Genomic DNA, 21814 nt, shown 5'->3' on the forward strand with positions numbered 1-21814 from the left:
AAAAAAAAAAAAAAATACGAATTAGATCTTCCGTTAAGGGCTTACAATTTCACATGCAGAGCAGGACTAAAGCTTATGAAGAAACTGCAAAACATCAGACAATGAGAAGTGGTGAACCATGGAGAAAGGGCAAACTATTCACAAAACAACTACCAACGATAGTCAACTTCTCAACAGCAGTAATGGAATCCAGAACACAATGGACTAATATCTTCAAAGAGTTGAGTAAACAACTGACATCCAAAAATTGCTTTTGCAGGGAAACTAAACTGTCTTTCCCGATAGAAAAATATATTTTCAGCTAAGCAAAAACAGAATTTGCAGACTCACTGAAAGAACTGCTAAAGTTCCTTGAGTTTATTTCAGAATAAAGAGTAATGAATTCTGAGTTGAAAAAAGGAAGAGCAAAGAGAGAAATGGTAAACTTGTGATTAAAAATCTAAAAAAACAGTAACAATAAAATCAGTATCCAACATGTGGGTAAAATAAAAATATATATATACTTAGCAACCATGACATATAACTCACAAAAGGGGTGGCTGGCATTCCAACATTTTATAGTCCTCGTATTTACCAGAAGAGAATAAAGATTCTGATTACCATTATAGATAGTCAGTCAAATTATGGGTATATATTATAAATCTCTACATTAGAAACCAGAAGATACATAGAGATGGTGTGACTGGATAGTCACAGGCAAAAGAATAAAGTTAGACCCCTATTTCATAGTACCCATGAATATTAATTCAAATGAATCAATAGGCCTACATGTAACAGCTAAAACTACAAAACTCTTAGAAGAAACTAAATAAAATACATAGAAGAAATCCTCATGACCTTGAGTTAGGCAATAGTTTCTTAGGTACAACACCAAAAGCCCAAGAAACAAAAGAAAATAAAGTTGAACTTCATCAAAATTTAAAAATTTTTTGTTGCAAATAATATCATCAAGAAAGTTAAAAGACAACTCACATAACTGGGAGAAAACTGTAGCAAATCCTGTATCTGATAGGGACTTTCATATAATATTACATAAAGAACCCTTAAACTCTGTAATAGAAACACAAATGACCCAATTTTAAAATGGGCATAAATTATGAGTAGACATTTATCCACAGAAGATATACAAATGGCCTTATTTACAAAGCACATGAAAAGAGGCTCAACATCATTTGTCATCAGAGAAATGCAAATCAAAGCCACAATGATAGTAAAGTGCCTTATTAAAACACACACACACACACACACACACACACACACACACACACACACACACACAATGAGATACCCCCTCGTATCCATTAGGACGACTAGACTCAAAATGACAGATAAATGTTGGCAAGGATGTGGAGAAACTGGAATCCTCATATGCTCCTGGTAGGAATGTAAAATGGTGCAGCCCCTTAGGAAACAATCTGGTAGTTCCTCAGAAAGTTAAACACAGAGTTACCATATGACCCAGCAATTCCACTCCTAGGTGTATACCCAAGAGAAATGTAAACATATGTTCACACAAAAACATATACAAGAATATTCATAGAGGCACTATTTTTAAGAACAAAAAGGTAGAAATAATCAAAATTTCCATCAACCAATGAGCAGATAAGTAAAATGTGGGATTACCCATACAATGGTATATTATTTTGCAATAAAATGAAGTCCTGATACATGCTACGGTTCACACCTGTAATCCCAGCACTTTGGGAGGCCAAGGCAGGCAGATCACATGAGGTTGGGAGTTCGAGACCAGCCTGACCAACATGGAGAAACCTTGGAGAACCGCTTGAACCCAGTGGCAGAGGTTGTAGAGAGCCCAGATAGCGCCATTGCACTCCAGCCTGGGCAACAAAAGTGAAACTGCATCTCAAAAGAAAAGAAAAAACCAAAAACGTTATGCTGTGTGAAAGAAGTTGGTAACAAAGGACCACATAATAGATTATTCAATCATTTATGTGAAATGACTACAATAAAGAAATCTATAGAAACAGAAAGATTAGTGGTTGCTTAGGTCTGGGAGTAGGGGACAGGGAGTAGCAGCTAACGGGTTTCTTTTAGGGGCAGGATGAAAATGTTCTAAACTCAAATCGTAGTAATGGTGGCATAATTCTGAAAACACATTGAAAAACATAGAATTGTATACTTTAAATGGGCGAACTATACGGTATGTTAATTGTATCACAATAAAGCTAACTTTTTAAAAGATAGTGTATAACTTCTAATAGACGAAAGAAATGGCATAAAGAAGAGTCAACCAAAAGAAGGCAAGATAGAAAAAACTTGAGAAAGGCAGAATAGAAAACATACAATATGGTGATAAACACATGAAAAAAATGCATGAAAATATAACAATCATCACAGTAAGTGAAAGGCCATTCAAAAGACAAGCATTGCCAAAATATTTTTAATCCAGCTAAATGTATACAAGAGGCACACCTAAAATAATTAAATCCTATTTTGGTATTATGGTATCTGCATAGAGTCTAATTATAAGAAATAATCACACAAAAATAATTGTCAAGAACATTAGGAGAACTATACCTCAGGTATCTGTATCATGAAAAGCATGCTTTCCTGTGCTTTTATTTGTTATATCTCGATAATTAGACACTTTTGTTTGTTTCCATATAGGCAAGTGATTGACCTATTCTTTCAGCAACTGTACATAACAGCAATAGTATGCAATTCTGTGTAAATCTTAGTTCTCATTTTATGATCTAACCACAATTACAAATAACCTTGTTTTCTTCACTATTTTATATTTTCATATTTGTATCTTCAGAAGCCATTTCAAATCTTCAGACAGAAAAAAGATTACTTATTTAAAATAATTATAGGAATATACCAAGTCCTTTTTGTACACTGTCTCTTAGCAACCATTAATAACAAACCAAGAAATTTATTCTTACATGCTTTTATAAAGCAAGATGAAAAGCTGGTGTTAAGGACAATAAGTTCTTCTTCAAAGCTCCCTTGGTCTCTTGCTCTGTACACAGCCCTTCCTGCTCCATCTGTAATAAGCTCATGTTCCTCAGCTTAATCTGTAACTAACAAACCTCTTACTCTGTAAACAACTCTTTGTCGGCCCAGACATGTCCAAACATTCCTTGAACTTGTTCTGTAGGCAATTCTTCCCACCTCAGCAACAGTCTCTCCCTCCCTTCCTCTCTTAGCAAACTGCACGCTCACCATAGTTAGAAAGTTTAAGTCTTAGCCAATCAGGTTAGATTGTTTGGTCCAACCCCAGCCCATGAGGAAAGGACACAGAAACAGGAACTGCCTTAGGGATAAAAACCCTTCACTCCTTTGTTCCGTGCGCTCTTGTGATCATTACTGAGGCAGGCACCACCCTTCTGCAGAAGTAAATTGCCTTGCTAAGAAATCGTTTTGCCTGAGAGATGGTTCTTCTTTGCAGCACCAAGCTGAAGAAGAAGAACCCGTCCGGGATACCATTCTCCTACAGGGAAGGGTCTCCAGTCACCTCTCATGAGAAGCGTCCTGCTGCCTCACTGCAGTGGCCTCAGGGGTAGGGAATCGGAACCCACCTGGCATGAAGAATAAACCCAGACTCTCGGCAACACAAGAAGAAAAAGCCTGTAGTACAGATACCACAGTGACGAGGTAACTCTGTGCACAGACCAAGGTAAGAAAAGCTGGGGGGTGGGCAGCAAAGTACTTCCTTGGTGTTGAGGACATCCTGGAGGTTGAAAGTGTGTGAATGAGACACACAATTAAGTGCAAAGCGAGTGTGTAGTCCGGATCCATGGTTCTGTGGTCACCTGATATGGCTTAGGGTAGCTTTTCTGTCAAGGGTTTATACTGACCTAAATTCCTACGAGGGAAGTGGCCAGAGGACAAAGCGAAAGCAAAGGCGTGCAAGAAACCTCCAATTGGCGGGGCGGGGTGGGGCGGGGGGGTGAGCCTCCAGGGAAAAGGTGCAAGAAATCTCTAGTAAAGAGAGGTTGAGCCCCACATACACTGAGGAAACTCGGGTTGAGCCCCTAGAGAAAGGGTGCAAGAAATTTCTATTAGGAGAGGTTGCGCTCCACTGACTCAGGAAGACTCAGGAAGCACCTAAAACTTCCAGGATGGGAAATACCCCAGACAAAGCAGGGAATAAAAAGGAAAAGACAGACAATATAATTCCTTCTGATAGTTCTCTAGGTCTCATGTTAAAATATTGGAGAGATAATGAAAGCACCAAACATAAAAAGAAGCAACAAATAATAAAATATTTTTGCTTTATTTAAACCAAAGAACCTATTCTCAAGCCTTCAGTTTTCTGGCCAAGGTTTGAGTCCAGTAAGGACTGGACTTCTCAACTTTTAATAGAATATGTCAATGACAATAGTCCTGTTTCCCAGGAGGAAATAAATTATGCCCTGTGTTGGCAGCAGGTGCCTGTCATCCTATATCCCCTAAAAACTACAGGAGACAAGCCAGAAACTATTTACCCTTTAGATCACCTTCCCCTGCCAAACACTTCTAACTTCCCTCCCCTTCAAGCAAATGCAAAAAAAATTAGGAGCTGAAGAAAACCCAGAAGGAAAGTGGGTATTACCAGATGGAAGGGAAATGTTGTCTAAACCTCTTGAGAGAAATATTGTCTCAGCTTCATCAAGGAACTCATTGGGGTCCTCAAGCTGTATGTGATGCAGTCCTTAGAGTCTATGGGTGCATAGGAATACACACCTTCGCTAGGTAAGTAGTGGACAGTTGCACGGTGTACAGAAAAACTAATGAATGAACCCTAAAAAAACAACCTCCCGGGAGAAGAAATCCAGGGTTAAGGCCATGCCAAAGTCTAAACTGACTATACTGAAATGCCCCCAATAGGCCACCTCAAGTATTTACTAGTAACAGTAGACCACCTTACCCACTGGGTAGAAGCTCTCCCCTTCCCAAGGACAACAGCCAGTAGTGTAGTCAAAGCCCTATTAGAACATATACCCAGGCACTAGAAATAAAATAGGAATATCATACTCCCTGGAACCTGTCCTCATCAGGGAAAGTAGGGAAAAAAATGAATCAAACTGTAAAAAAATCACCTAACCAAATAAATTCTGGAAACCTGATTACCATGGACAAGTTGCCCGCCTATTGCCTTAACAACAATCCGAACTGCCCCCCTCAAAAAGACCTTGGTCTGTCTGTCTCTTTCCTCCTTCAGGACTCAAGGCCTCCTAGCGAGATTACATCCTTGTCAAAGGTTGGAAAGAGGGAAAGCTCAAATCCACCTGGGAAGTACCTTACCTGGTGCTCCTAACAACTGAAATAGCAGTCCGGAAAGCTGAAAAAGGGTGAACCCACCACACTTGAGTGAAGAAGGCCCCACCTCTGGCAAAGTCATGGACCATCACTCCAGGACCAACAGCCTCAAAACTAACATTCAAACGGGTTTGTCTTTATCTCCTCCCCTTAGCTACTCAAGGATATCTTACTGTTAATGTAACTATGCTTGTCTAGTCTTACCTTGTGGAGACCTCCAAAGTCAAAGACAGTTAGCTTGTGCAGAAAAGTACTTCCGCCCCTCTGTGGAAAGAGTTAATACTCCCATGTCTTGTGTATGGTGGGAATTCTCAAAGGAAGAGTTAGGCAATTGGGGGTTATGTTCTCAGTGGGCAGATGTCCTATGGACTACTAAACATCAGGGTTGGACCTCCTCACAGGGTTGCACTGCCCTAAAACCATAACTACACTTCACCAAAGGGGCCACCCCCTCTGATTGCCAATCTAATCATTGCAACCCAGTACTTACCCATTGTAAAAATTAAAGATTTAAAGCCAACTGTAGTCATTGAACACGGTCCCAAGATGCAAATGCCTGGCTGGAATGGGTTAAATATTCCATCTGAACACTAAACAAAAGCAATTGTTACACTTGTGCGACAGGTAGGCCAGAAACCCAAATTGTCCCCTTTCTACTTGGATGATCCTCTGACCAACCGGGCATGAACTGTATGGTAGCCCTCTTCCAAAATCCCACGGCCTGGGACAATAAGACATGTCAAACCCTCTTGCTGCTATTCCCAGAAGTGAAAAGCCCTGCAGGTCGGCCCCTGAGGGCTATCCAACCCCCTACTACAAATATCAATTTCACCTCATGTCTCACAGCAAGGGGAAAACTTGGCATTCCTTGGGAGTCTAATGGGATGCAGTGAATCTAAGCCTTTTCAAGAGCTAACCAATCAGTCTGCCCTTGTTCATCCCCAAGCGGATGTATGGTGGTACCACAGTGGACCACTACTGGGTACTCTGCCAAGTAACTGGAGCAGCACTTGTGCTCTAATCCAATCGGCAATCCCTTTCACTCTGGCATTTCATCAACCAAAGCAAAAAGGACAATCGTGAAAAAAGAAGTACCCCCTACAGGTCCTTTGACCCTCACAGTTATATAAATGCCATTGGAGTTCCACAAGGGGTGCCAAATGAATTTAAAGCCCAAAATCAAATAGCTGAAGGATTTGAATCTATATTGTTCTTGTGGGTAACTATAAAGAAAAATGTGAACTGGATAAATTACATTTACCATAATCAACAGCAGTTTGTCAGTTATATTAGGGATGCCATTAAAGGAACAGCTGAACAATTAGGCTTCACCAGCCAGATGGCCTGGGAAAACAGAATAGCCCTGAACATAATATTAGTTGAAAAAGGTGGGGTCTGTGTCATAATTGGGGCCCAATGCTTTTATCACTAACAACACAGCACCCGATGGAACAATTACAAAAGCCTTACAGAGCCTTACCACCCTAGCAAATGAATTAGCCAAAAATTCTAGAATAGAATTCTAGAATTATTCTCTAGTCTCATGGAAAAAATGGTTTAGAAAATGGAAGGGATTCATAACCTTTACTCCCCTTGCAATTGTTACAGGTGTACTCATTCTTGTAGGCTGCTGCATCATAGCTTGTATTTGCAGATTAGTGCAAAGGCTTATAGAAAAAGCCCTCACCAAAACCCCTCTCGATTCTCCTCTACCCTACTCAAATAAGTTCCTACTCCTAAACGAACAAGAAGAACAACAAATATAAAATATGTTAAACAAATTTGAAGGGGAAGAACTATAAAATCAAGAGGGGGAAACTGTTAAGGACAGTAAGTTCCTCTTCAAAGTTCCCTTGGTCTCTTGCTCTGTACACAGCCCTTTCTGCTTGATCTGTAATGAGCGCTTGTTCCTCAGCTTAATCTGTAACTAGCAAACCTGTCACTCTATGAACAACAACTCTGTTGAACCCATACATGTCGAAACACGCCTTGAACTTGTTCTGTAGGCAACTCTTCCCACCTTAGCAACAGACAGTCTCTCCCTCCCCTCCTCTCTTAGCAAACTGTGTGTTCACCATACTTAGAAAGGTTTAAGTCTTAGCCAGTGGGGTTAATTTAGATTGTTTGGTCCAACCCCAGCCAATGGGGAAAGGACACAGAAACAGGAACTGTGTTAGGAATAAAAACCCTTCTCTCCTTTGTTAGGTGTGCTCTTGTGAGCATGACTGATGCAGGCAGCACCCTTCTGTAGAAGTAAATTGCCTTGCTGAGAAAACTTCTTGCCTGAGTGCGATTTCTTCTTTGCGGCACCAAGCACTTCTTTCTAACACTGGTTTTTTGTTTCAGTTTTTTTGAGACAAAGTCTCCCTCTGTCACCCAGGCTGGTGTGCAATGGCGCAATCTTGGCTCACTGTAGCCTCAACCTCCTGAGCTCAAGAAATACTCCCATCTCAGTCCCCCAAGTAGCTGGGACTACAGGCATGTGCCACAACACCTGTCTAGTATTTGTATTTATTGTGGAGACATGGTTTCACCATGATATCCAGGCTGGTCTTGAACTCTTAGGTTCAAGCAATCTGCCCCCCTTGGCTTCCCATGGTGCTGGGATTACAGGCGTGAGCCACCATGCCTGGCTGAAAAGCTGTTTTTTAAAAAAACAAAAAGACAGGCATTCTAATCTCTAGCCAGATTACTACCAATTTAAAGGACAATTTGATGTATGGCTCAAAGAGGTCAACAATGCAAAGTAAAATATTTTCCAATTCAGTCAAGGGGCAGGAGTGGGCAGGAAGCTGGTCAGGGGAAAAAAAAAAAAAAAACAGTTCCTTTTTATATTTGCCAAAAAAAAAATAGAATTTTTTTCTTGCCTGCCTTTTAAAATGTCATTCAACTCTACTATTTTCTGGACATCTCACACTAGTTTCAATTTAAGATTAAGTCTCATCAGGCAGTTGACCTGTAGAGAGCCGTAAGTGTTACTTCTCTCCTACAAAAATTTTTACAAATCAAACTGTCATGGGATGTAAGTTTTGAAAACATAAAGTTTCTTAGAAATAAAACTATTACTTTATGATAGGACAGATAATAAATGATAATCTTGTCCTTAATCTACCTGCACTGTTTGGAGAGCTATGGAGTCAATAATCTCCCTATATTACAGGAGTTATTAAGAAATTATTTTAGGCAGATAGAGAAGACAAGGGGTCCTTGGCAAGCTTTTTTTCTCTTAAGGCAGCTCCAGATACGTTTCTTGCATCGCAGAAAAATGATTTGAAGGGCGGAGCAGCAAGCTTTGATATGCAAATGCCAGCCATTAGAAAATGGGTCCACTCAATATGGCGATATCCACTTTCTTCTTGTCACTACAAGTGCCTAGCATCGTGGCCACCCCCACATCGCCCCACGTTTGTAGAACATCATGGTGCCCTGCATTTGCATATTAAAAGGTTAGGGTGGGAGGGCCAGATTTTTGTGGGTTACATGAATGACATACCTGGTCAACCCAATCTCCTGAGCCCTATGGAAATCAGACACCAGCTCCTCCAGCCTCCTGAACTGGCTGTTTTCTGCTGCACTCAAGGTTCCCTCTCTCAGCTTGGGGCCCCCCTCCCTCTGTCTCTGTATGTGGGAGCCTCTTCCTTCTTTCTCGCCAATTTATTAAACTCTCTCCGCTCCTTAAAACCACTCCACATATATCCATGTCGTTTTATTTAAACCAGCGTGAGAAAAGGACCCTGGTGTTGCCCTCCAGTCATCAGAGCCGTATCATTTCGGTGCACTGGCCGGGAATCCGAGGTACAACATTCATTGGAGTGGTGATTATACAAGTGAGCTTAAAATCTGTTCTATCATTCCAAGGTGCTCTTGGCCTCTATTTTAAAATCAAAAGGCATCCATCTGCTGGTTAGATACATTTATCGTTGGCTGCCGTTCTAAAGACTCAGATGTGAGGCTTGCTGGTAAGAACATGGAGAACCCCCCAATACCCACAGGTCATTGGGAATGTTAGCCATATTTCTAATCAGTTTCCTTTCATGGGGAGACCTTGCCATTGCGCAAGGCTGGAAAAAGTTCTGAGGCAACTGAGCATATCTGGGCAGGGCACACCCTGGTGTGATTCAAAGGCCTCTGGACTAGACCCAGCGTCCAACAGCCCATTTCAGGTGCTGGCAGAGAATCCTCAGCTATTCAGTCAAGAAACTTTCCTTCCTTTTCTATCCACGGTCTCTTACTCTCTCTGCGTTGTGTCGACTGTGTGGGAATTTAGTAACCGGGAGTTTCACTCAGGCATGCAATTGCAATCTTCTAGAACAGAGGGTTCCTCCCAGACAGTGAGCATTTCTCTCTCAGCCCCTTCGTCTGGAGAGCCCATGGCATTTCCAGGTCTCCACCACTTGTCTGAGGAGCACATAGTATTTCTGAGCCAACAGTGCCACCTAGTGGAATCAGAAATCCTCTACATGAGGCACTTTTTTTTTTTTTCCAAATGCTAACACCGCAGCTTCCTTTTGCCCTGCTAGAAATCAGGCTCTAAGCCTCTTACAGGAATGGGAAAATTCTGCTCTCAACAGTTAGGAATTAAATGTCTTCCATAGCCAAATTTTAGTCTCAATATTGTTCCATCAGCAGGAAAACAGCCATTTGGTTCCTACATTCCTATAACTCACCTTTTCTGTCTCCAACTGACATAGATAGTACTGTCTCCAACTGAGATAGTACTTAATTAGTAAGGGGATTTAAGTCCAGAAGTTAACTAGAACCATTTTTCTAAGGGTAAATGCTTTAGCACAGGCCATAATAGCAGGATATAGAGTTGAATCTGGCATAATCCTTGGGGCCTTGCCCAGTTACACAGTTTTCCCTGAGATCTTTTTTTTTTTTTTTTTTTTTTTAGGGAGGCACACAGGTCACACAAGTCTAGGAGGTCAAAGTGAAATAATAAGCAGAGGACTAGGACTAGTTCGGTGAGTGTGACTAGGCCTCAAAAGTCATTTCTCTGGTGCCACGGCTTGGAGGGTCACACCTACAGCCATGGGCGGCACATTTAACTGGGTGCCGGGACCCAGGAACCAGGGAGGGAAAATAGGGGAATGCCCCCTACTGTTTTCTTCTCCACCCTGAGTCATACACCAAAAGGAAACTAAAAGGACACTTTTATTCTCACTTCTCTGTCTAGATGGGCAACAGATCGTCTTCAGCATGCACTCCTCTGGAATGTATTTTAAACCACTGGGACTCCTTCAACCCTGAGACTTTGAGGAAAAAGTGACTCATATTCTATTGCACAAGGGAATGGCCTTCTTACTATCTTGAGGACAGACAAACTTGGCCTGCCGGGGGGAGCCTTGATTTTAATATTATCCAACAGTTAGATCTTTTCTCCAAACAGAAGGGCAAATGGACTGAGATCCCCTATGTATAGACTTTCTTTGCCCTGTGAAACAGCCCAGACCTTTACAAGTTCTGTACAACCAACCCAGTTCTTTTAGCAGCCACAGGGAATAGTTCCCCAGAGCTAAAGCAGGTTCTAGAGGAGCAATCTGAGACAGCTATTGAATGTCCCAATCCTTCCAGTCCGCCTCCAATCATACTATCAGCTCCTCCAGCTCCACTATCTCCAGTATATCCCACTCTCCCCACTTCACTCTTACCTCTGTAGGAAATGCCTGACAGGAATGGTGCCATGAGAGTTCAAGTTCCCTTCTCATTACAGGACCTTAAGCAAATAAACAGAGACTTGGCCCAATTTTCTGATGACCCCAATAGGTATATAGAAATTTTCCAAAATTTAACTCAGGTGTTTGATCTCACATGGAGGGATGTTATGTTGCTGCTAAGTCAGACCCTCACTGGGGCTGAAAAGCCGGCAGAGTTCCACAGGCAGCAGAAAAATATGCATATGAGCAACATGCCTCCTATAGCAGACCAAGGAGAAAAAGAGGAGACAAGGAAAGTAAGGAATAAGTGGAAGCTCCATTCCCACTAGGAAGGGAAGCAGTTCCGGCAGATAACCCTGATTGGAACTCCAATAACTCAGGAAATGAATGGAAAAGGAAGCACTTCTTAAGGTCTATATTAGAGAGCCTATGGAAGACCAGGGCCAAACCTCTTGATTACTCTATCTATGATAGATCAAAACCAGATGAGAATCCCACAGCCTTTATGGAAAGGCTAAGGAGAGGCACTAATAAAACACACCTCTTTATCCTGATTCAGTTGAGAGACAGTTAATCCTGAAGGACAAGTTTATTACACAGTCAGCTCCCAATATTGGAAAGAAACTATAGAAACAAGCTATAGGACCAGATAGCACCCTAGAGAACCTCCTGAGAATAACCACTTCAGTCTTTTACAATAGGGATCAGGAGGAGGTCCAAGAAAAGGAGAGGAAATACAAGTGAAGAACAGAGGCTCTAGTAGTAGCGTTGCAAGCTTGTAAAGGTCAGGATCCCTGAGGTGCATCCACTAGCTGTTATCAATGTGGCAAGTCAGGGCATTTTAAGAAGGAATGCCCAGGCAGCAAGACGAAGCCACCTCGACCCTGTCCAGCCTGTGGCGGAGACCACTGGAGACGGATCTGCCCCCAGAGGCAGAGGTCAGTGGGTTCAGAACCAGTCTCACAGATGGTCCAGTACGACTGATGGGTCCCAGGGCTTAAACCCCCAGCTCCAGCGACTCAGACTGCCATCACAACACATGAGCCCTGAGGGATTCTGGAAATTGAAAGAAGGAAGGTAGATCTCCTTCTGGATACTGGGCCAGTCTCTTTCTCCTCGTCTCTAATTCAGGGTCCCCCTCTTCCCAGAGCACTACCATAAGGGGTGTATCAGGAAAAACTAACCTGATATTTTTCTCAACCCCTTTTGCAGATGGGGAGACTTACTATTTAAACATGCCTTTTAAATCATGCCTGAAAGTCCCACTCCTTTATTAGGTAGATACATTCTAGCTTGCATGGGCGCCTGCAGCATCTTTACAGCCCCAGGACAAACTCTGTCTCCCCTGATGGAAGCCAACATTAATTTGGAAGTGTGGGCAACTTAAGGAAGAATAGGTTGAGCTATAACTGCTAGGCCAGTCCAGATCTATCTTAAGGATATCTTCTTTTCCTAACCAGAGATATTATCCCAAAGGCCAAAGGCTAGGAAAGGGCTAGAAGCCATTACTAATAACCTAAAGATGCAGGGCCTCCTCAAACCCTGTAACAGCCCCTGCAACACCCTAATATTAGGAACGCAGAAACCCAATGGGGAATGGAGCCTAGTTCAGGACCTTTTCCTCATTAATGGAGCTGTAGTTCCAACCCATCCAGTGGTCCCTAATCCCTATACCCTGTTAACTCAAATATCTGAGGGAACTAGATGGTTTACAGTCCTAGATTTAAAGGATGCCTTCTACTGTACACCGTTACACCCTGACTCTCAATACCTGTTTGCCTTTGAATATCCCTCTGGCCAGACTGCCCAGTTAACATGGACGGTGCTGCCTCAGGGATTTTGAAATAGTCCTCACCTGTTTCGACAGGCACTGTCACAAGACCTCTCTGAGTTCTCTCATCCTTAAGTTAAGGTCTTACAATACGTTGATGATATTCTGCTCTGAGCCCCAACGGAGGATGCTTTTCAGAAAGGCAATGAAGCTCTTCTCAACTTCTTAGCTAACAGAGAATATAAGGTTTCAAAACCCAAGGCCCAGCTCTGCAAAACCTCAGTGAAGTATACCTAGGCCTAGTGCTGTCTGAGGGGACCAGAGCATTAGGGAAGGAGAGGGTTGAGACTATTTCTTCCTTTCCCTCCCCAAAACCCTCAAGCAACTCAGAGGATTTTGGGGCATTACAGGATTTTGTAGACTATGGATACCTGAGTGTGGTGAAATAGCCTGTCCATTATATAACCTCATAAAAGAAACTTACATAACCTCATAAAAGAAACTCAGGGAGCTAAAACTTATCTTTTAGCCTGGGAACCTGAAGCTCAGACCTTGACCAGCTGAAGCAAGCCTTGCTTAAGGCACCAGCTTTCACCCTTCCTACAGGGAAGGGCTTCAATCTGTATGTATGAGAAAAGAAGGGAATGGCCCTGGGAGTATTAACACAGGCCCAGGTCAACAGCCAGTGTGGGTTGCCTAAGTAAGGAACTTGAGTTGGTGGCTAAAGGATGGCCAGCATGCCTCCCAGCCATTGCCTCAGTGGCTCTTTTGTTCCCAGAAGCCTCTAAATTAACCGTGGAAAATGATTTATTTATGCCCCACCTAACGAGGCAGGACGACTGCGCTCTAGGGGGAGCCTTTGGCTAACAGATAGCAGACTTCTTAAATATCAGGCCCTGCTGTTAAAGGGTTCCAACATCCAATTAAAGACTTGTTCTCACCTAAATCCAGCCGCCTTCCACCAGGAAGAAACTGGGGAATCTGAGCATGACTATGAACAAATCATAGTACAGACCTATGCACCCAGGGAAGATCTCAAGGAAACTCCCCTAGAGAACCCAGACTGGACCCTGTTGACAGATGGGAGCTCTTTTGTAGAACAAGGGATCTGTAAGGCAGGATACACTGTAGTCACTCTACATGACATCACTGAAAGTGCGTCACTCCCTCCAGGCACAAGCGCTCAATTAGCTGAGCTAATCGCTCTTACAAGAACAACTGAATTAAGCAAAGGAAAGGTAGCTAATATTTACACTAACTCCAAATATGCCTTCCTGGTTCTCCCTGCTTATGCTGTCATTTGGAACGAAAGGCATTTTCTTACCACCAATGGATCTCCTATAAAGTATCACAGGTTATCATCCTCAGTTCTCCTTCCATGAGAAACAGCAGTGATGCAATGTAGGAGACATCAAACGGGAACAGATGAGATAGCCAAAGGAAATAGATTAGCTGACCAGGCAGCTAAATCAGCGGCAAGGAAGGCTCAAGACAACACACTTCAATCAAACCCCTTTAATCTGGGAAGGCTCCGTAAGAGAAATTAAACCTCAGTACTCACCCACAGAAATAGGATGGGCCACTTCTCGATGGTATACATTTCAGCCCTCAGGATGGCTACAGTCGCAAGACAGCTAACTCCACGTGCCAGCCTCCAGCCAATGGAAAGTCCTTAAAGTGCTTCACCAAGCTTTTCACTTGGGAAATGATAAAACTCATCAATATGCCCAGAGATTGTTTTTAGGCGAGAACTTACTAAAAACAATCAAGCAAGTTGTTAATGCTTATGAAGTCTGTCTTAAAAATAATCCCCTGAACAGGCGACTCCTTCCTGCTCAAACCCAAAGAACAGAAAGATACCCAAGGGAGGAGTCGCAGACAAACTTCACCCACATGCCAAAGACAAAGAGCATTCAATACCTGCTGTATGGGTAGATACCTTCACTAAGCGGGTAGAAGCATTTCCATGTCGTACAGAAAAAGCCTCTGAGGTAATAAAAGTGTTAGTTAATGAAATAACTCCCTGCTTTCATCTAAGTACCTACAAAGTGATAATGGGCCCTCATTTAAGGCAGCTGTCACACAAAGGGTCTCAAAAGCACTAGGCATAGAATATCATCTCCATTGGGCTTGGAGACCCTAATCCTCAGGAAAGGTAGAGAAAACTAATGATATTATCAAGAGACACTTCAGAAAATTGTCCCAAGAAACTCACCTTCCTTGGGTCACCCTTCCTCCCATGGCCTTACTACGAGTAAGATAAACCCCTTCAAAATTAGGTCTTCGCCTTTTTGAGATGCTGTATGGACACCCTTTCCTTACCAATGATTTTCTATTAGATCGGGAAACCTCTGAGCTAGTTAAGCATGTAACCTCTCTGGCTCACTTCCAACAGGAATTAGCACAATTAGCGAAAGCCCAATCCCAGGAAACAGGGACACCTCTATTTAACCCGGGAGATTTGGTACTGGTAAAGGTTCTCCCTTCTCTCTCTCCCTCCCGAAGCCCAAACTAGGAAGGGCTGTAATTACACTGTTCTTCTTCCAGTTCACCCAACAATAAAAGGTACAGGAATCAACCGACTCATAGATACATCACACTCAAATCAAAGCCTGGAGAGCTGAGGGAGCAACCCCCGACAGCCCAGAGGAACGTCCTGAATAGCAGTGTGAAAAAACAGATCTTAAGCTGAAAATCACAAAAGATAAGTAACTGAATGAGAACTAATCATCTTATGCAGTCTCACCCCTACCTCAACAAATACATTTTGTCATTTCTACCTCTCCTTTTGAGCCAAATATCAGAACTTCTTTCTGGTGGAAATTGTTTACTACTACTCCTTGCAGGAATTGCTATACTCACTCTGCTATTTGCAGTAGAACTATATACTGCAGCACCCCCAGGGTGGAATGTCAGAGAGAGAATCCCAATTACTACAGCATTTGGCTTAATTATTAACCTCACAGCAGGAATAATGGTTACTAACAGGAAGTAAACATGAGAGTTTTACTATCACTAAATCTGTTACGACTTTTTACTGGACTTCGTAATACATCGCACCATTTAGCTCCTACAATATCTGCCATGGCCCATTTGTACAACAAGACTAATTGTCAGGTCTGTCCTAAGTGGTTCGCTCAGTTCAGTGACACTAAGGAAACTTACAGTTACCTGGAACTCAGCATCTTAGGATTCCCTTTGTTGGCTTTACCTTTAACGCTTGAAGACTTACCAGGCATAAATGGGACATGGTATGGGAACACTTTCAATTGGGTGACTAACTCTTCCCGGGAGAATACTTTGCCCCAGCATCAAAGAACTTTCTCCCAAAGATAAGCTTCACACCCTCAGGCCTGGAAAAGTTGACTGAGTAATAGCAAATGCCTCCCTCTGCTTTAAAAGCAGTGGGGAAGGATCATACTTGGGAGATCTCAGACATTTTAACATCACACTTGTAATTGCTGATAGTTCAAAGATTTGAGGAGAGTGCAACAAGGGTGATCTACAAGGATAGAAGCCCTAGTGGGGGGCTTTCAGAATCTAGCCTCTCCTTCTGGTTGGAAGTACCGATGGGAGTGGCATGCTCTAAGTAACCACCTTGACTATAATGTAAAAAATAACACATGGGTCTTTCCAAACTTCCACCCTACCCATGGAATTCCAGACCCTTGTATGATGTTTGCTAATAGTGGCAGCTTACAGATCTTTGGTGAACTGAAGACATCTGGACTGACAGCCCTTGCCACAAAAATCATCTGAGATATTCACCAGGGCCCTATTTCGTCTCTAATTTTTCAAAACTCCATTTGTCAGGTGGACCCTTTTCACTTGGCATGTCAAATCCAAATGACATCGTAAATGACTAAATATGGTTATCTTTATCCCAAGGATGCCTCTGTTATACATAAAGAAAGGAAACTTCTAAGATATGAGAAAAATCTGCCAGTGTCTCTCACAAGCCACAACTTAGAACCATCCCTTCAAGGAACAGGGCTATATTTTCTTTGTGGCTCCTGGATACACTTAGCCCTCCCAAGGCATTGGAAGAGAACTTGTACTATAGCTCCAGTAGTTCCCAACTTATTATTTTTAAATTCTACCAAGATGGCAGCATCATCTGGGGACATGCCTAACTTTTTCTAGAAACTGTACCATTTTGAATACGTCAGACAAAGAGATCTATCATTTCTATGCCCTTATATGGAGATTTAACTGGGGAGGGCATGCACATGACAATCTCATCTTAGAAAAACCATGGATGGGAAATTCTACAGCCAGAGGTATATTCTGGTTTATGGGCATTCCCTCTCCTTGAAAGATCAATACTTAATATCTCTCTTATAATGCAGCGAAGATGGAAAGCAACTGTAGGGGCCACAGAGGCACAACCACAATCTATAGACTCTTCAGCCTCAGTAGGAGCACAGAATAGACGGGCCTTAGATGTCCTTACAGCTGAAGTGGGAGGTACCTGTGCACTTTTAAATGAAACACCTAACCAGCAGTTAGGGTGACATCTCAGGGGAGAATGTTACAGGAATTATTAAAAAATTAGTTGGCCACTGCCCTCACTGCTGCTGCTGCTGCCGACCTCGCCATGGCTGCTTCGTCTCCGAGGTCAGACTGCTCCCAACGCTATGAATGGAGACAGCATCTTTGCAAAGAGACCCAAGGATGATGCTCAGATATCAGAGAAGAGACACAAACAAGGCCTTCAATGATACTGCCAGATACTTATGTAAGAAAGAGTGGGAAAAGCTGAAAAACTCAGAGAAAATCACCTATGTGTATATGAAGAGAAACTATGAGACCATGACTAAACCAGGTCTCTAGGCCACCCTCCCACCTTTCATGTACAATAAATGGGCCGCAGAATTCCAGGGAATGACTTTGATACAGACTAAAACTGCGGGAATCAGGAAGAACGTCCTCAGATGGCTTTCGGCATGCTACATGGAAACTTTCCAAAGATGATGCCCAAGAAGCCAGCAGAGGAAGGAAATGATTTGAAGGGAGTGCCAGAAGCATCTGGCTCACGAAGCGATGGAAAACAGCTGTGTCCCCCGAGAAAAGAAAGTACCTCTGAGAAGACTAATAAGACATCTAGACCCAAGAAAAGGGGGAATATGTCTGGATCCACAGACTGCAAGAGAGAAAGTATCTAATGATTTATAAAGAGATCAGCGACCCTGAGGAAGATGATGAGTAACTCCCCTCAGGGATAGGATGCATGCCCATGATGAGAAACCGAACCTGGTGACCTTTCACCAGCATGGGCATGGCCGCGAACCCCTCGCCATCAGGCGTATAGCAAGTGAAAGCTGGAGTTCACGACAGTAAAAAGTTGAGCGTCATTTTTCTTATAGTGTGCCAAGAGTTTGGTATTAGCATTTTCGTTGTATTTTCTTACAGTGTGCCATCCTGTTAGATATTTGCATTTTCATTGATGAACAAGACATAGTTAATGCATATTTCTGCTTGTGTATCCATGCACCTACCTCAGAAAACACATACTGTCAGGTATTCTCTGCATAGAACAGCACTACCCTCCCCTCTCCCCAGATGTGATTACTGAGGTCAGTTCTAGGTGTTTCAGATTTTTTTCTCTGCATTTACACACACACACACACGCGCACGTGTGCACATGCAGAACACCACTATAAGCATCTCCATCTGCTTTTCCCCACCACTAATGGGTCCTGGGCAAGCTCCCCTCACTCTGTTTCCTATTCAACGTGCACTGCCTGCTGCAAACTCCCATCATCTGATTCCCCTGTCTCGGTCACTGACAGTTAATAAACATTTACAAATTTAAAAAAAAAAAAAAGAATTATTTTAAGCAGATAGGACAAGGGGGCCTTGGCAAGGTTTTTTTCTTTTAAAGCAGCTCCAGAAACGTTCATTGCCTAGCAGAAAAACAGCTCGAAGGGCTGAGCCGGCAAGCTTTGATATGCAAACGCCAGCCATTTGAAACTGGGTCCATTCAGTATGGCAATTCCTGCCTCGACTTCTTGTCACCACAAGTGCCTAGCATCATGGCCACTGCCACATATCCCCACGTGTATAGGATATCATAGCCCCCTGCATTTGCATACTAAAAGGCTAGGGTGGGAGGGCCCATTTTTTTTGGTGGGTTACGTGAATGACATACCTGGTCAAACCAATCCCCTGGGCCCCAAATCAGACACTGCCTCCTCCAGCCTTCTAATATAACTAGCTGTTTTCCACACTCGAAGTTCCCCCTCTCAGCTTGGAGACCCCCTCCATCTCTGTACAGGGCAGCCTCCTCCTTTCCCCCTTATTAAACTCTCTCTACTCCTTAAAAGCACTCCACATGCGTCCGTGTCGCTTTATTTAAGCCGGTGCAAGACAAAGGACTCTGGTGTTCCTCCGGTCATCGGAGCCATACCACCTACATTCGTAATTGTGACAAGAGCCTTTCCAGGTCCATGGGTTCATCACACATCTCTAAAATCAATTCAGTTCAGCTCAGCTGGCTAAGGGTCCAGCAATCACACTCTCTCTACCAGGCTGAGAAGCAAAATGATGGCAAAAATGAATGAATGAATGATATATACTGAAGGTAAAACTGAGGTCCATAAAGATATAAAACTATGCCTCCAACAATTTTAATTTCTGCAAACTTACTAGAGCTGAGGCAGGAGAACAAGGTCTGGAGGCAGGGAACCTAAGGCCAATTCACGCTGACTTCCTAGAACTAAAAATCCCCTTTTCACACCCAAGTAACAAAAGCATCAGAGGCTACTGCTCCCTTTGCAAACGCCCTCCACCTGCCCTGCCCTTTCTGTGTGGCAGATGAAAAACTGAAAGTACCTCTGATTGGTCCTCTCCTGCAACTACTCAGGCTGGTCATGGGCCAAGTCTTCATTTGCATAGAAGTGTAATTTTGCAACTTCACTTCAGCCTCTGAACGGTCACTTTCCACAACCAATCACACGTCTGCATAGGGTGTTAACTTTGTAACTTCACTTCAGCCTCTGATTGGTAGCTTTCTGCAACCAATCAGACTGATCATGGGACACTACTTCATTTCCATAGGGTGTATACCACGTAACAAAATGGGAAACTAGACTAGAGGATATTTAAACCCCAGAAAACTCTCTAACCAGGTCCTTGAGTTGCTTGCTTGAGCCCACTCCTGCTTTCATTTTCTGTTGAGTGTGCTTTCATTTTCAATAAATCTGTGCTTTTGTTGCTTCATTTTTTCCTTGCTTTCTGTATTTTGTCCAATTCTTTGTTCAAAGCACCAAGAACCTGGACACCCTCCACCGGTAACAGAGCTATAATGACATTATAAATCATGTTTAAGAATTTATGATTCAAATATTTAATTTTCAGCAATAACATAAATTAAGAGAATTTAGAGATAAGGAACAAAGTTGTTTGATTTACAAAAGAATATAAAACAAACTGTTTTGAATACTGCCTTGAAATTATGATTTCACAAGCAAAAAAGTTCTCTGTATAACCTCTGACCTACTACCATCTATAAATAAAGAACTAAAGTACAAAGAAGTTAAATTACTTGACCAAGAACAGAGCTCAAAATAAAATCCTGGCATCCTGTTTCTCAATCTAGTGTTACCTATATTATCCTATACTACATCTCTCAGGGCTTTTTTCCCTTTGGATTCTGCCTTCCAAGTGCAGATATCTAGCACCATGGGTTAAAGAACAGGGCTTGGGGTTAAACAAACAGACTAAGAGAATCTCGTCTCCACCACTTGAAAAGCTATATAACCCTGGATACATAACATCCTGTAAGTCTTTTTTTTTCATCAGTAAAAAGGAGATAATTGTATTTTACCTCAAAAGGATTCCACAATAAAAGAATTTTAAAATAAGTTATATATAATGTGTAACATATTGCAAAATTTTATGAGCGATATTTTTGTTAATTTTAAGGCTAATTGACCAAATAATCCACTGTGATATCTGGAAGTCATGTTATTTGAATATCCATAATCAGAGTCCTGAAAGTTTCAAAGTTGCAAAAACATAGTATTATTCACCAATGAACTGACTGTTAATAAAAAGCAGAACAGGCTAGAGAATGGTTGAAATATTACCTACCTTATATATAAAATAGGTTTATAATTAAACCCACATATAATTTTTTAATTAAATAAAAAATTTATGCAAACCTCTTATCATGATCATGATGCCTTGTAAATAGTAAATGCTCAATAAATGTTAGTATCATTATTACCAAAAGGTTAAAAGGGAGTTCTCTATTTGCTTAAAAATAGTACCAAGGGTATATACGGATGAGCAGAAGTAATGGCTGAAATAAGATTGTCGTGTATTATAACTGTAAATTTGGTGTGTACACATATGGGTTCAACACTTTGCCTCCTTTCTACTTTGGTGTATGTTTGAAATTTTATGGAAAAAAAAAGAAAAAGATGGTGAGAACAAGAAGATATTTTACATTAAGATGAGTTGTTTTAAGGAAACCATTTAGCAAAGTAAACTAATGAACAAATGAAACCTAATCATTGTAATAAAATACATGCTCAAGGAAAAGAGAGAGAGCCCCTAGGAAATTTTCATATTGTCCCTCAAAATTAGTGGTTGCCTACAGCTGGGAAAATAGAGGGTTTGAAGGATGATGGCTAAAGGGAATGTAATTTCTTTTTGGTGTAATAAAAATGTACTAAAATTGACAGTGGTGATAGATGTATGACTCTGAATATACTAAAAGTCATTGAATTGTACACTTCAAATGGGTGTATGGTGTAAGTCCATTACTGCACTGCTATCAATACCTGAAAAGGAACTTAAAAAAAAGAAAAAAAGAAATACCCAAGCCTGGGTTATTTATAAAAGAAAGAGGTCTGATTGAAAGGCAAAGCAGGAGTAGGTGTCTTACATGGTAGGATGAACAGAGAAAGGCGAGAGGCACTACACACTTTTAAAACAACCTGCTCTTGTGAGAAGTCTATCACGAGAACAGCACTAGGAGGTTGATGCTAAACCATTCATGAGAAACTGCCCCCATGATGCAATCACCTCCCACCAGGCCCCACCAACACTGGGGATTACAATTTGACATGAGATTTGGCAGGGGTGGGGGGGTGGCGTGCAACTCAATAAAGTT

At 42.0% G+C, this 21814-nt stretch overlaps 1 protein-coding gene and 1 pseudogene across 1 annotated transcript in view; one reads left to right on the plus strand and one right to left on the minus strand.

Moving 5' to 3' along the window:
• CEP85L (centrosomal protein 85kDa-like) overlaps positions 1-21814 on the minus strand; it is a 217006-nt gene that overhangs the window by 111552 nt on the left and 83640 nt on the right. The window lies entirely within an intron of this gene.
• On the plus strand, positions 17331-18571 carry LOC105540108 (annotated as a pseudogene).

The sequence above is a fragment of the Mandrillus leucophaeus genome, unplaced genomic scaffold (genome assembly GCF_000951045.1).
Source record: "Mandrillus leucophaeus isolate KB7577 unplaced genomic scaffold, Mleu.le_1.0 Scaffold1047, whole genome shotgun sequence".
NCBI lineage: Eukaryota > Metazoa > Chordata > Mammalia > Primates > Cercopithecidae > Mandrillus > Mandrillus leucophaeus.